Source organism: Hyperolius riggenbachi, chromosome 6, assembly GCF_040937935.1.
Source record: "Hyperolius riggenbachi isolate aHypRig1 chromosome 6, aHypRig1.pri, whole genome shotgun sequence".
Classification (NCBI taxonomy): domain Eukaryota; kingdom Metazoa; phylum Chordata; class Amphibia; order Anura; family Hyperoliidae; genus Hyperolius; species Hyperolius riggenbachi.
Window position 1 is genome coordinate 264,167,627 of NC_090651.1, and position 13,999 is coordinate 264,181,625.

General features: G+C 41.2%; 1 protein-coding gene across 11 annotated transcripts in view; it reads left to right on the forward strand.

The window, feature by feature from the left end:
- The window catches only part of NCAM1 (neural cell adhesion molecule 1), a 485,915-nt gene that overhangs the window by 177,531 nt on the left and 294,385 nt on the right, over positions 1–13,999 (forward strand). The gene's annotated exons all lie outside the window — the stretch shown is intronic.

Below are 13,999 nucleotides of genomic sequence, written 5' to 3' on the forward strand. Positions count from 1 at the left end.
TTTCAGGACAGCCAAACATAATTATCGAATTGATGAAAAATTGGATCTTTTAATTGTATAGTGTGTGGCCACCTATAGAAATAGCATTTGAAAATTTCCACTGACTATTTTGTTGTAATGTAGTTTTTCAAATTGGTGTGACAATTATATTTGAAACTTCCTTTGGAGGCTGCAGAGTTACTATGAAAATCAGGGCTCTGTCACTCATTGCGGATTGCCATTGTTTACAAAACTGTCAATCCCGACTTCACATTCTATATTAGTTGGTATTACATGCATCAATTTCAAATTATTTATATTTTTTACTTGGCACATTCTGTTGTACTTGTATATTCAGCCCATCAATGGCTCTGTAAAGTGATGATCATGTTTCTTGCAAGCCTTTGTACAAAGTGTCATCAAAACACACCTGCAAATTTATTGGATATTTCTATTGGCTTTTGCCCTTTTTATAAAAGAAAAAGAAAAGAAAAAAACTCCTGTTAAAGCGTTATTGTCACCATAAAAATCAAATTTCAACAGCAACTGGTCTGAGTGTATTAAGTAATAAAGATGCTAATCCTGCATTCAAAACTTGCAAATCTTTTTCTGCTGTTATGGTTTGTAGTTATCACGTACTTTAGGAGCTCTGGTCCCAGTGCCAAACAGTGCCAAAGAGTTGAATGCTAGGAGTTATTTTTATCTCTAATATATTCCTCCTCTTCCACTTACTGTATTTCCGTCCCTAGCTGCTTATCAGAAACACCCTCTGATTACTTGTGTTTACAAGCAAGGCTGAGGTGACTCAGCTATTGGAGGATAGGACAGTGCAGTTCCTAGTATACACCTCAGTGGGAGTATCTGAAGACTTTGGGAGGAGGGCAGCTAATGAATACACAATGAAAAAGAGAAGGGACGGGGGAAAACAAGAGTCAGGGAGGATATGATGTCAGCATTAGCTTGGCAAGATGGCCACTGCCTAGAATAGGATTTTCTGCTTTTCCTTTTTTAACTCTCAGGAATCATTACGCAGATAGCACAATACATCTGTTATGTAAGTAGAAGTTGTATTTATCTACTTATTTATGTGTTTTTTATTTCTAGGTTAGCATGGGTGTCGCCTGTTCTTTAACAATACCTATTTTATGTGGCTGCTACATAGGGAAAAATCTATAGTGCATTCCCATCTGGGACAGATGTACATCTTATATGTATGTACACAGTTTTGTGGGTTTTCTTTACAATAAGGATTTTTTTAACAGGAAGTGAGCATCAGGTGACTCTCTTACTGACTTGCCTTGCCTCCATCAACAAAAGAAACACTAAGAGAGCTGCTATAACTCCACCTTCTCCAATATAATAATTTGCCTGTCCCTGGGTCGTCCTGTGTCCGTGCGTGCACGTGGCGGACTTCGATGCGTCTCATGGCCTTGCATGCAGGTCGTGTCTGTGTGTGCGTTGCGGAGGGGGGGTCGCAGCTGTTGGCCTAGCGCTTTGTTATTAAATGAGTGGGCCTTTTATACTAGGTACTATATAAATAGAAAGAAGCTTAGACACATTAAAATGGAAAGAAGCTTGGACAAATTAAAAACACCAATAAAACAGAGAAAAAAATGTAGCTTCATAATTAAGCTCATTATATGCAGTGAAAACAATTGCAATTTGAATAATGTAAATATTTTTATTATACTGCAAGGTATAGTATGGTATGGTAACTATAGGTAAAGAAGATGCCTTCCTTTCCTTTTCTTGTCAGTTCTATAAAATAACCCAGTGCTGTTTATATCAGAGAAAGCATCTGAAGGGCCTTTAAATGGGGAGGGACCAATAAAAACCCACTTACTTCCTTCACTTCAATTTGTACAAATCTTATGCATCATGTAGATAGATGAGGCACCGTCACCTTATCTCTTTTCTAGATGATGTCCATCTACAGCTACATAAAACTAAAAGGAACAAAACAGCCCTATGATGTATGTGATGACTGGAAAATTGCTTGAAGCCTTGGAATTGCAGGCATAACCAGTACATACGTATTGGGACAGGAGGTGTGGCAATGTCTTCAGTGTGCTGCTATATAATCATATTATAGTAAAATGGTTTTAGTCATTCACATAATACTACCAAATTGGTACATGGAAAGTAGGCTACCCATAAAAGATCTGCCTGGTTATCCATAAGAAATCTGCCTCCAGAGCTGTAGGAGCGTTTCCTCTGAGTTCCAGTAGTGGAGTGTGTAATGAGAGGTGGAACCAGAATCAGTGATATTAGCGGTATATAAACCAGTAAGGTCAGTGTTGGGGGCGGAGAATAGAAGGAAATACACCAAATAGTGTAGTGAATTTTCTTTAGGATTGTTGAGACAAGATGTCTTTAGATGCAGCCATGAAGATCGGAAACAGAGCGATACAATTTTCTATTCCTCATGGAGTGTAGTATTAACCAGCACATCCATTTTACTTGTGAATTAAATCATACACTGATATGTAATTAGTTGAAGTTGCATGAGCCCACTCCGCCAGTTTGTCTTTTAGCTTCTTGTTGCTGCTATTCTGTCTCTCCATTCATTATCACTCCACTGGTGTTTACGTTTACCTTTGAGATTAAATATACAGGGTCTAGGAATATATTGCTGTCAGAGGTGAAGCCTAATGATCTCGTAAAGGAATAGACAGACCTGCAATTACAAGTGATACTAACGAGCCACCTACACTAGCAGGCATGCTGGGCAGATTTAATTTGGTATCACTAATGTTAGAAGTGTATGATCAGAAAAAAAGCTCTTTGGAAAATCTAGCAAGAGGAAGACTTTAAAATGTTTCGCTGAACAGTGGTGACTTGTTGGGTTTATTTTCAAAATCAAGAGAAATCCGCTTAAAGCGGTTTAACACCCAGCATTACAACTTTGCTTTAAAAGATTGCTTACAGCTTACAAACTATTATGCCAGATTTTTTTTTTAAGCAGACATTCACTGAATGGGTTAAACATGACATTTTAGTGTTGGATTTAACTAGGAATCCGCATCCCTTCTTATCTGTAGTTACAAAATGTATCTTTATTTGATATACAAATAGACCTTTGAAAAGCCTGCCGGGGAAGCCCTCTTTGTTCTCTCAGAGCAGTGTTTGTTTGTTACATTGTAGATAGATACATTAGTAACTAAACAAGCAAGCACAAGGAGCATTTCTAGCTAAATGCAGCACTAAAATGTCATGTTTAATCCATTCAGTGAATTTCTGCTAAAAAAAAAATCTGGCATAATAGTTTATAAGCTGTAAGCAATCTTTTAAAGCAAAGTTGAAATGCTGGGTGTTAGACCACTTTAATTTGACATCTTCTCTGCTAGCAGCCCTAACTGGGGTGGGGGAGGGAGAAGGTAGACAGGGGCTGACAACAAAGAAGCATCACAGAGGCATAATTATTATTGTATTTTTATTTAGATAGAGTAAACATCTCCAGTAGCATCATACATAGTACAAACCACAAAGTGAAGAGCATAGATACGTGAAACATTCAAAATTCTGTACCATCCCGACATTCTGCAATATAAATGCGCACAAGTTGATGTGTGGTTTGAGACATCACCCATATTGGTAACATGTTCATGAGATAGATTACAACAGAATAAGAAATCTAAGAGGACAATTTGCAAAGGATCTCCCCTTTTAAAGGATACCCGAACTGACATGTGACATGATGAGACAGCCATGTGTATTTAAAGTGCCTAGCACACAAATAACTATGCTGTGTTCCTTCTTTTCTTTCTCTGCCTGAAAGAGTTAAATATCAGGTATGTAAGTGGCTGACTCAGTCCTGACTCAGAGGAAGTGACTACAGCGTGATCCTCACTGATAAGAAATTCCAACTATAAAACACTTTCCTAGCAGAAAATGGCTTCTAAGTGCAAGAAAGAGGTAAAAAGGGGAATTTCTTATCAGTGAGGGTCACACTGTAGTCACTTCCTGTCTGAGTCAGGACTGAGTGAGACACTTACATACCTGATATTTAACTTTTTCAGGCAGTGAAAGAAAAAAAGGAACACAGCATAGTTATTTGTGTGCTAGGCTATACACATGTCTATCTTATCATGTCACATGTCACATCGGGTATCCTTTAATCTAGAGTGCAGTGGGTTGGAGACATTTGGGAAGGAGACACAGGGGTGAGCAGATGAGATCATGAACCACTAATGCTACCTATAGCAAATTATAGGCTTGTCTAAACTAGTGTGTTTTGAGAGAACATTTGAAGGTTTCCGGGTACAGAGCATGATTGACTGGCTGTGGGAGAGCATTCCAAAGGAGAGGTGGCACTCATGAAAAGTTTTGGAGTTAAAGAAGGTGACCAAGCTAGATGACAAGAGGGTCTCCCGGGAGGAGGGAATGTTCAGGGTTAAGGAGGTGACAACTTATGTAGCACTTTGTATGATAGGGGGAGGAGGTTAAACTAGATTTATTTTGCTTGTTTCGGAGTAAAAGTGGAAAAGTGTGATTTCTTTTAGAACCTAATTGGTGGCGTCACAGCAAATGGATGAGGAAAAGCTTGAGTTGTTACAAAATTGCACTCCCCCTCCTGACAAAATCCAGAAATTGGTCTCTAGGAGAGCACTCAAGGTTTTTCTGATACTTGGAACTGCTTGTCTTTTTTGGTTATATGTTTGTATATATAAGTGTGCTCTATCAGGAAAAACAATAAGACAACCAGAGAGGCCTGTTGCCCTGACAATTTCATCTGTTACCCAAGACGTGAAGGTTCTGGCCTCGGGGCAAGTCTATTATTTAGCAACCTGTACAGAGTTTGACATGGTTTATAAGCACACAGGAATTTTAACTCACTGTAAACAGATGATGTGTAAGAGCATCATTTGCAGTCATAACTCTTTTCTCATTCAATTTAATGTATCTAATTTATTTGCATTTCATGAAATAAGTGTCACACATCACATTGTCACTTGTGATTTGATGTTTGCAAGGGTTCAGATTAATGCAACTATCCCTGGATGTCATTGGTCTGTCAATAACAATTCTTTGCATCCTCTTACTTGTTGATCGTAATTTGTGAAACAGATACAGTAGTAACTTTTCTGTTAGTAAAGACAGTAGGAGGCGCCCTTGATCAGTCGTATTGCGTAAGACAGCGTATATAATAGCGTATATAATAAATAACATAGATCGCCTACCTTATGAAAAGAACTTCACTCAGTAGGGAAGATGAAAAACATTTATTGGTAAGAAGCACTCGAGACAACGCGTTTCGTGGCATAAACCGCTTCATCAGGTCAAAATATGGTGCTGTAATGCTGGTAAGAAGGTCTGGGCGCCCAGACCTTCTTACCAGCATTACAGCACCATATTTTGACCTGATGAAGCGGTTTATGCTGCAAAACGCGTTGTCTCGAGTGCTTCTTACCAATAAATGTTTTTCATCTTCCCTACTGAGTGAAGTTCTTTTCATAAGGTAGACGATCTATGTTATTATATACGCTATTATATACACTGTCTTACGCAATACGACTGATCAAGGGCGCCTCCTACTGTCTTTACTAACAGAAAAGTTACTACTGTATCTGTTTCACAAATTACGATCAACAAGTAAGAGGATGCAAAGAATTGTTATTGACAGACCAATGACATCCAGGGATAGTTGCATTAATCTGAACCCTTGCAAACATCAAATCACTGGTTCAATGCGTAAAATTGTACGCATTAAACCATAAATGCGTAAAAATGTATGTGTTATGTTCCTGCATTAGCGGGAATGCGTAAAAATGTACGCAATGCGTCCCGCCGACCTCCGAGGTCGGCAAGCTGCCAGCGGGGGACTGGAGCAGCAGTGAGTGACTGCGAGGGCACAGGATGGCTGCATGGGGCTGGTAGAAGCCCCAGGTAAGTGAAACTCATTTTTTTATTTTGCTTGAACCTTCCCTTTAATCTTAGTTTGAATGATTAGTGGTAAGGAGAGGGAGCTGGAAGAGTAAAAATAAAATAATGCATGGGGTCTGGCTTTTAGCATGCAGGCTCTCTACTTGGATGTAAAACCATCTTCTTTAATTTCAGTGCTTAGGGCTTTTTTCTCGGCATACTAGAGAGATTTTCTCTCTTTACACTGGTGAAACAAGCACACTGAATTGCATGTCTGCTGTCCTCCATTTAACTCCAAGCAGTTGCTTCTATCAGAAAAGGAATGTTAACAGAATGTTATCATGTCCTCTGCACCAGCCAGTACAGCTGTGCTACAATGTATCCCTGCCTTAACCACAAAGAAGAAGGCATGCTGAGGAATTCACAGGAAATATGCTTGTGCTGTATTTTTGGTATAACATTTGTTGTTGAGTAGGAAAGCCCCTCTTTCTGTTGCTAGCAACTCCAAAATCTTCTTAGACTTAACATACAAAAACAGCTCCAAAAATGGCTCTTGTGCCTGTTATCATTATTATGCCTGCTACAAACATCTAAGTTTGATTGGCCAATGATTGGCCAATTTTACCACCCCCATGAAATAGGAGGGTCAACAGACTTTGAATAACTATGAACAGATTGTGTTGGTAAGTGCTCATACTATATCAAAGTGGTAAAATTGGCCAATGATTGGCTAATCAAAATTTGATGTGTGTACGCACCCTTCATCACATAGATACTGTATAAACACAGCTGCCTGTTTAAAACAGTAAGTTAGGGGAATATTCTATTTATCTACACCTTTTTCTCCTCCACTTGTTTGTCCATTTTCCAATTTGTTCCTTGTAAAAAAAAATAGAAAATATATATATTTTTTTTTTCTTGTTGGCAAAGTGGGTTGAATAGTTGAGAATAGAGCTGTGTTATAATGAAATATTACAAAGATGGTAAACAAGTGGTGTCAAAGTGGTAAACAAAAACTACACTGACTTGCCAAAAAGTTTTGTCCCTTTAGGGCCCTTTTTCACTAGCAAGCGTGATCGCAAGCGCAAACCACCTGCTGCTTTTTCCACTGTCCGTGTTGCACTGTAGCGGGATCGCAACGAGAATCCCGCCAGCCGGCGATCGCGATTCAGCAAAAAAATGAATCGCAAAATGAAGCGTCGTAGTAGAAAATGAGCACCCTGATTAACATGTTATCATGGTGCTCTAGCGATCGGAAAAAACGGCTGCAATCCGCTTTTTGAATTGGATCGCAGCCAGTGGAGAGGGGCCCTTACTTTATTTCAATTGGAGAAGTTAATGTGATTACTGTTTAAACAACTGGAATAGAAATGGAAGAAGTCCTGTTAAAATGTGTGTGTTCCAGATAAAAAAATAATAAATATTTAAACTAGTATTGAGTACAATTTTGTATTTGAAGTTCTGCTATAAAAGTCTGGTCACATGACCTGAAGCAGCAGAGATTGCAGCAGCAGCACTGTGGGTAAGGTTGCTGCTGCTGCTTGTAATAGTTCATACTCATGCTGTTCTGATTGCAAGGGGGGTGGAGCATAGACCAAACTCTCGGAGGAGATTGCAGGATACAGCAGTCAGTGCTGCAGCAAAGAACTAGTGCAGAGGATCCTAAACAGGTACTTTAAAATTGATCAGAATGACATCCACCAAACAAAGACCTTTTAATAGGCTCTGCTACTGAGTTTCCTACACAATTGCATGAATTTGAGCGTTTAATGCATTTCTGACATATCTAATATTGGACTTTCTACAGCCTCCTGTAATTTTCTGCACAGCATAATTCACACTGAGGGAGGGGCAGCAGTATCAGTCAACCTGCACTGAATGGACTGTACTATACTGCCAGTGTAAATATACATACTGACACTTCATGACTGTTCCCCTAAATGATAGTTAGTGATTATTTTGGATGACAGTGTAGGAACGGTCACTGTACAGACATGCTGCTTGGTTTGTGGCTGAGCACTGGCGAACGGAGGGGGCTATTCCGGGTGTCTGGAACACACACCCCCCTGCACTGAGCTGTGTATTCAGCCAGGGAAGCCCGCATAATATAAACAGCCTAATTCTCCCTCCCTTCTTACTTCTGGTGCCTCCCTCCAGCTAATAGAATGAGAGAGGCAGCCGAGCTTCCCCCACAAGAAGCTGCAGCCTGCAGTGAGAGGATGTTGATTCTGGAGTCCCCCACTCTCCACAGCACAGAAGTGTCAGACATGATGCAATTAGAGGGCAGGCAAGCTGGTAAATATACACAGCATGATGCAGAGCTTGCCTGCACTCAGGGTCTGTGGGCAAACATCTGTCTGGTCTCTCCCTATTGTTATAATGACTGCATGTGTGGATAAGGTGTTAAACAAGTTGAAACGTTTTTGACAGTCCCTAGACTCCAGGAGGGCTACTTTCTGACTTGTGTGGGAGACTGGCAGGGACAGGAGTCCGATTACAGGCAAGTAACTTGTCTGATGTGGGACTGCAATACAGATAAGTTCTCTGCTCCATATCAGGCTATTCTCAATTTCTCCACTCCTCTCTCTGGGCTAGTGCAACGCCAAAATGACAATAGCAATCGCTAACAATTTGTGAGTGTGATTTTGTGAAGCGATTTTCAGAGCGATTTTTGAATGAATCGCTCAAAAACATGCTACATGCAGTATACGTGCGTTTTTGAAAAAGTCACAACACTGCTGTGAGAACACTGTCATAGGGTAACATTAGCCAAGCGCTTTTCAAATCACTGTTGATTTGAAAAACGCTCAGAAGCCCTCTTAGTGTGCACCAGCCTCCTTCATTCACCTTTGTTTCCCTCTTCCCCTAGTGCTGGCTGTGTCTTCTTGTCATACAGGAAAGCTAAATAAAAGTGCAATCCTGGTGAGGCAAAATATTATTATTTAGTATTTATATAGCGCCGCCATCTTTCGCAGATGCATATATCCCTGCATCATATGGGTATCGCTTGCGCTATGTGACACTATGTGGCATATTCCACTGAATTGTCCAAACTAAGTCTATCTCCCGTTCCTCTCTCGGGGGGTTGTTCCAGCGCTGTACCCCGTTCAAATTTGCTGCTACCAGAAGCCCTCAGAAACACTCGTGTCCTTGAGTACTTCCAAAGATAGGCAGCTCCGTAATACGCCAGCACACTTTTGTGCATGGGCAGTATGGAGCCACCTGTATTCGGAAGCACTCGAGGACATAAGTGCTTCTGGACCTTTCAGAAATCCCCCCTTAAAAATCCTGCGTTTGCCCCTGCTGAGTACCCTGTTCTGGGGAGAGGAAGGGGGGAGATAAGCTGGAGGCACATAGGTGAAGGGACCACAACCACATAACAGTTGTGGAAATAACCCAGTGTGACCACATAAATGACATCTGATCTTCAGCTGATATCATTACGAGTGATGGTATCAGGTAAAAAAAAAATATTTTCAAGACCTTCATTGAAAGTAAGGAAAGCATAATGATCACTGATAGCTGTGCTGCGTTTCACTCCTGCCCAAATAACAATCAGCCCAGGCTGTGTGATGTCCAGCTTCAGGGAAAGAGCAGGATCATCCACCAGGCAACCTAGGTAGGTGCCTGGGGTCTAGAGGGTGTTGAGGGGCCTACCTGCCACATTCTCCAATGTCCTCCACTTCAGCTTTTCAAAAGAACCATAAAGCTACTACCTTGCCTAGGGCCCACTTCATCTGAATCCATATCTGGGGAAGAAATTTACCTGGTTATGCTGTGTGTCTGGATGACCTGAATCTAAAGGCCTCTCCCCACCTCACAATTTTTCTAATGATTTTCACAATGACCGGTGATTTTTTGAGCGACGTTTGGTCGTTTCCACAATCTCGCGACGTGAGCACAGGCGCACGATCACTTGAACATTGATTAGTGTCTCAGAGCAATAATGACTGTCATGGCGGATCGGATCTTTAAGATCCCCAACTACTCCCATGCAAAGTACCACGATCACTTGAAGTCTCGTGCACGCCTGTCGTGTAAGGTGGTGTGATGTCACACATACCCGCCAGCCGGAAGATGGATCGGGGATCCCTTGTCGTCAGGGAGACGTTGCTGGATCTACCTTCCTGCATCGCGAGGTGATTACATAGCTTAAGGAAGGATTGGAGAGAATTATACATATTTTTACATACAACATTGGTTGCTAATAGCGTATTTCAATGGGGTATTCAGCTCTGCCTGAAGCTCAGCTTTACAGATACATTTTCTTACAGCAGCCTCTCCACAAGTGAACATTTCTTTTCAGTATTGTTAATGACAGTCCTTTGTTTAAGCATGAATAAATTTTAACAATTCTTTTATATTTTCGTCATACATAAAGCAATTACACTAATCTCCCTGACACCTGGGCCTCGGCGCAGATCTGAAGGCCACACGCATAAATGTTGGGATTTGGTAGATTGGCAACTTTTTGATAAATTAGCAGCCCAGTTAGATCCTGTTAGCTACACTTTGCAGGAACCAGCAATTAACACTGCCAGACAAAGTGTGTCTGTCAGGCCTATATACCTGTGAAAATGTTTTTTCTTCTGTAAACTAATCAGCAGAGGAGACATTCTGGGCTGCGTTTGAAGTCTTAGCAAGCTGTAAGGTAACTGCGCATGGGGTATAATTATCAGCCCCTTTTTTTCTACAATATAATCAGATGAACAATAAAAAGAATGAGAAGGTATAAAGCTGGCTATTTAAGATACATTACTAATAGCCCTGTGTTTATTTCTTTTTTTCTCTCTACAATAGCTAGAACCACCCAAGGAGATGATAATTTATAACCGCAGGGAAGAAACAGGCAATATGTTCAATATCCCACCATGTCCTCAAACCATTGAAGTCTGTAGGCTGAAATAGGAAAATAAGCAAAGTATGAGGCGTAATTAGGAGAAAAGGGTGTACGGTGAAGGGATTGATATCCGCACTTCTCCAAGCCAGGTGAAGCAGTTAATGTAACAGAGGATAAAAGAGATGTAAAAGTGTTATTAGTTTTCTCAGCAGTTTACGCCTCCTGCAGGCCAGCAAGAGGACCTGTTTTTAATGCAAAGGCCGTCATAAATATTAGAGAGTGATCCCTCTACCCTCAGGTCCAGGCTTGTCAGACCTACACATTAGGATAGATGCTCAGCTCTCGCTGAGCGTTCTGCTAATGTCTGTGAAGAGGGATGACTGATGAGCCAGCAGCAGAGACTACTGGCGCCACTTTATCTTCTGAACATCAAAGCATGACTTTTTCTTTCAGCTTGACCAAAAGCAGGAGATCGCCCTGACTATATCTGTACACTGGCAACCATCTGCATTAGACATTAAGTTGTTGTATGGCTTAACATTTCCATATCAAGGAATTTTATAATGTTATAGAACTGTTTATACATTTTTCATACCTTTAAATATGGTGATATCAGACTCTCTGATACCTGAGATGCCAAGAAATAGTGATGAATTGAGGAAGCCGGGCCTTAAAATGCCAGCCAATAAGAGAGCTAAAACTCAGTACCTCACAATAAGAAATAAATGAATGATTAGGTACTATATACAGTGATAAAAAGGTACTGAAAATAATGTTATAAAAAAAAAAATGTTTATTTGTTTATAATGTTTATTTATACATTGTTTAGGTAGTGTTTGCCCTTTGTAAAGTCTATCCTCCCCCTGATTTACATTCTGTGGTGGTGACATCTTGGTGGTGACACAAGTGGTGTTATCTTTGCTGCTGGCAGGTGCACCTCTGAGGAATGTTTGTTTACTCGAGTTCCAAATCCGAGGGGGAGGGGGGGATTCTGTATAGTTTCAAAGGCCGGGCTAATTGTCACTGGGAGGGCGGGGTTTACATACCAATATACAGCAATAAATAGCTATAGGAGGTATTTCTGATGCTGAAGCAGGACAAGAAACATAATAGTGGGTATCCTGAGTAATTTACTACATTCTGTTGTATGTCATTATGGTGCCTTTTTAAGAATCCAATGGATATTTCATTTGCATAGATTTGAGAATTTATGTGAATTGGTTCACCTGCAGTTCACCTCCCTGCCTGGCTATAAAGTGAGTAAGCAGCTGTCGTTTTGTTTCCTGGTAATTTGTGATGACATATCCCAGATTTGTTGGCCACAGACATGCAGTATTATAAACCCTGTCCAGTCCTTCTGGGCCTGGTGACAACCTCATAGCAGTGGCATTAATGTATCCCTGTCAACCAGACTCTTGTGATCCTAATAGATTTCCCCAGCTGTGCCCCAATAAAATCCAGTTTTTGCCGATATGATGCTAGAAGGCACACTATAGAGAGCTTGTGGACTACAATCAGTATATTTACTGTATAGAATAGCTGAAGCAATTTGATTCTGGTTTAACCACTTGATGACCCACCCTTTACCCCCCCTTAAGGACCAGCGCTGGTTTGATTGATCTGTGCTGGGTGGGCTCTGCAGCCCCCAGCACAGATCAGGGTGCAGGCAGGGAGATCAGATTGCCCACCTTTTTTCCCCCCTATGGGGATGATGTGCTGGGGGGGTCTGATCTCTCCTGCCTGCTGTGGGTGGCGGGGGGGGCACCTCAAAGCCCCCCTCCGCGGCGAAATTCCCCCTCCCTCTCCTACCTGCTGCCTCCCCCTGGTGTTCCGGGCTGCACAGGACGCTATCCGTCCTGTGCAGCCAGTGACAGGATGTGGTCTGTCACATGGCGGCGATCCCCGGCCGCTGATTGGCCGGGGATCGCCGATCTGCCTTACGGCGCTGCTGCGCAGCAGCGCCGTACAAATGTAAACAAAGCGGATTATTTCCGCTTGTGTTTACATCTAGCCTATTCACGGAGCCCCCCGCCGTGATTTGACAGGAAGCAGCCGCTCGGACGAGCGGCTGCTTCCTGATTAATTAGGCTGCAGCTGGCGACGCAGTACTGCGTCGCTGGTCCTGCAGCTGCCACTTTGCCGACGCACGTTATGAGTGTGCGGTCGGCAAGTGGTTAAACCGAAACTGAAGTGGAACTAAACTTATGGGATAATGAATTGTTTGTGTAGTACAGCTAAAAAAATATAACATTAGTAGCAAAAAACAAGTCTTATTTTGTTTTTTTCATAACAGGACGAGTTAAAAAAAAGTGTTGTTATTTATGCTAAAGAGTTTCTCTCAGTTATTCGACCAACTGGGTCGAATTCAGTCCTGTTTTTTGAAGCACTTAAAGCGGACCCAAACCAAACATTTTTTTAATTCAAAACATTTAGTTGCACCACTCTGACACATACAAGGATAAATAAATACTCCTTCAAGCCTATGATTATTTCAGTGCATGCTTTTCACCCTTCTCTTTTCATAACTAGGGTTATACTGGGGGCAGCCATTAGCAATTCCTCCTTTGCCGGACACCACCTACTCCACCAGTTTGCCGGATTCTGTCCCGACAATATGAAAGGGGGGGGGACTGGGTTCCTTCAATAAATGTAAAATATTTTATATTTGTTATCATGCAGCTAAAAAAAGGCTGCTATTTATTATTATAATTTAGAAAATAGAGTTTATTTCTGAAATCTTGTATTTTTTTTAATTTTGGGTCCACTTTAAACAGCCAAGAAACCGTGAGAGATAGATTGAGATGAGGTTTTACTGCAGTAAAGTTCAAAGGGTTATTATTTCTGCTTTGTTTTATAGTTTAAAAGATAGAGCATGGTTTTAAAATTGCAACTGTGACAGTATGATGCAGTGTTAATAAAAAAAGCTACTAATCTTCTATTCATTATCTGTACTACACATACAGCTCATTATATCATATGTTTTTCTTCGCTTCAGTTTTGCTTTAACCACATTGCCCCAAAGAAGTCACTTTGTGGACTCTTAGTATGGTTTATTGAGAAATGTTGTCTCCCCTTTCCAGAAAATCCCTCCTAATAAATCTCCCATAATACATTGTAATTGCTGATAAAATTCGGATAAGCTGCCTCTAAGGAGTTGGACATTCTGTGAATTTCCAGTGGCCATTACCCAGAGTTTCATTCTAGGCTGTAGCACCTGATTGACTCACTCTGGGGACTGCCCCTCCCACACTGTAATAGCAAACTGTGTCATTTCAATCATGACCGCATATAAGAGCAAAGGCAGGTCCTTTACTGGCT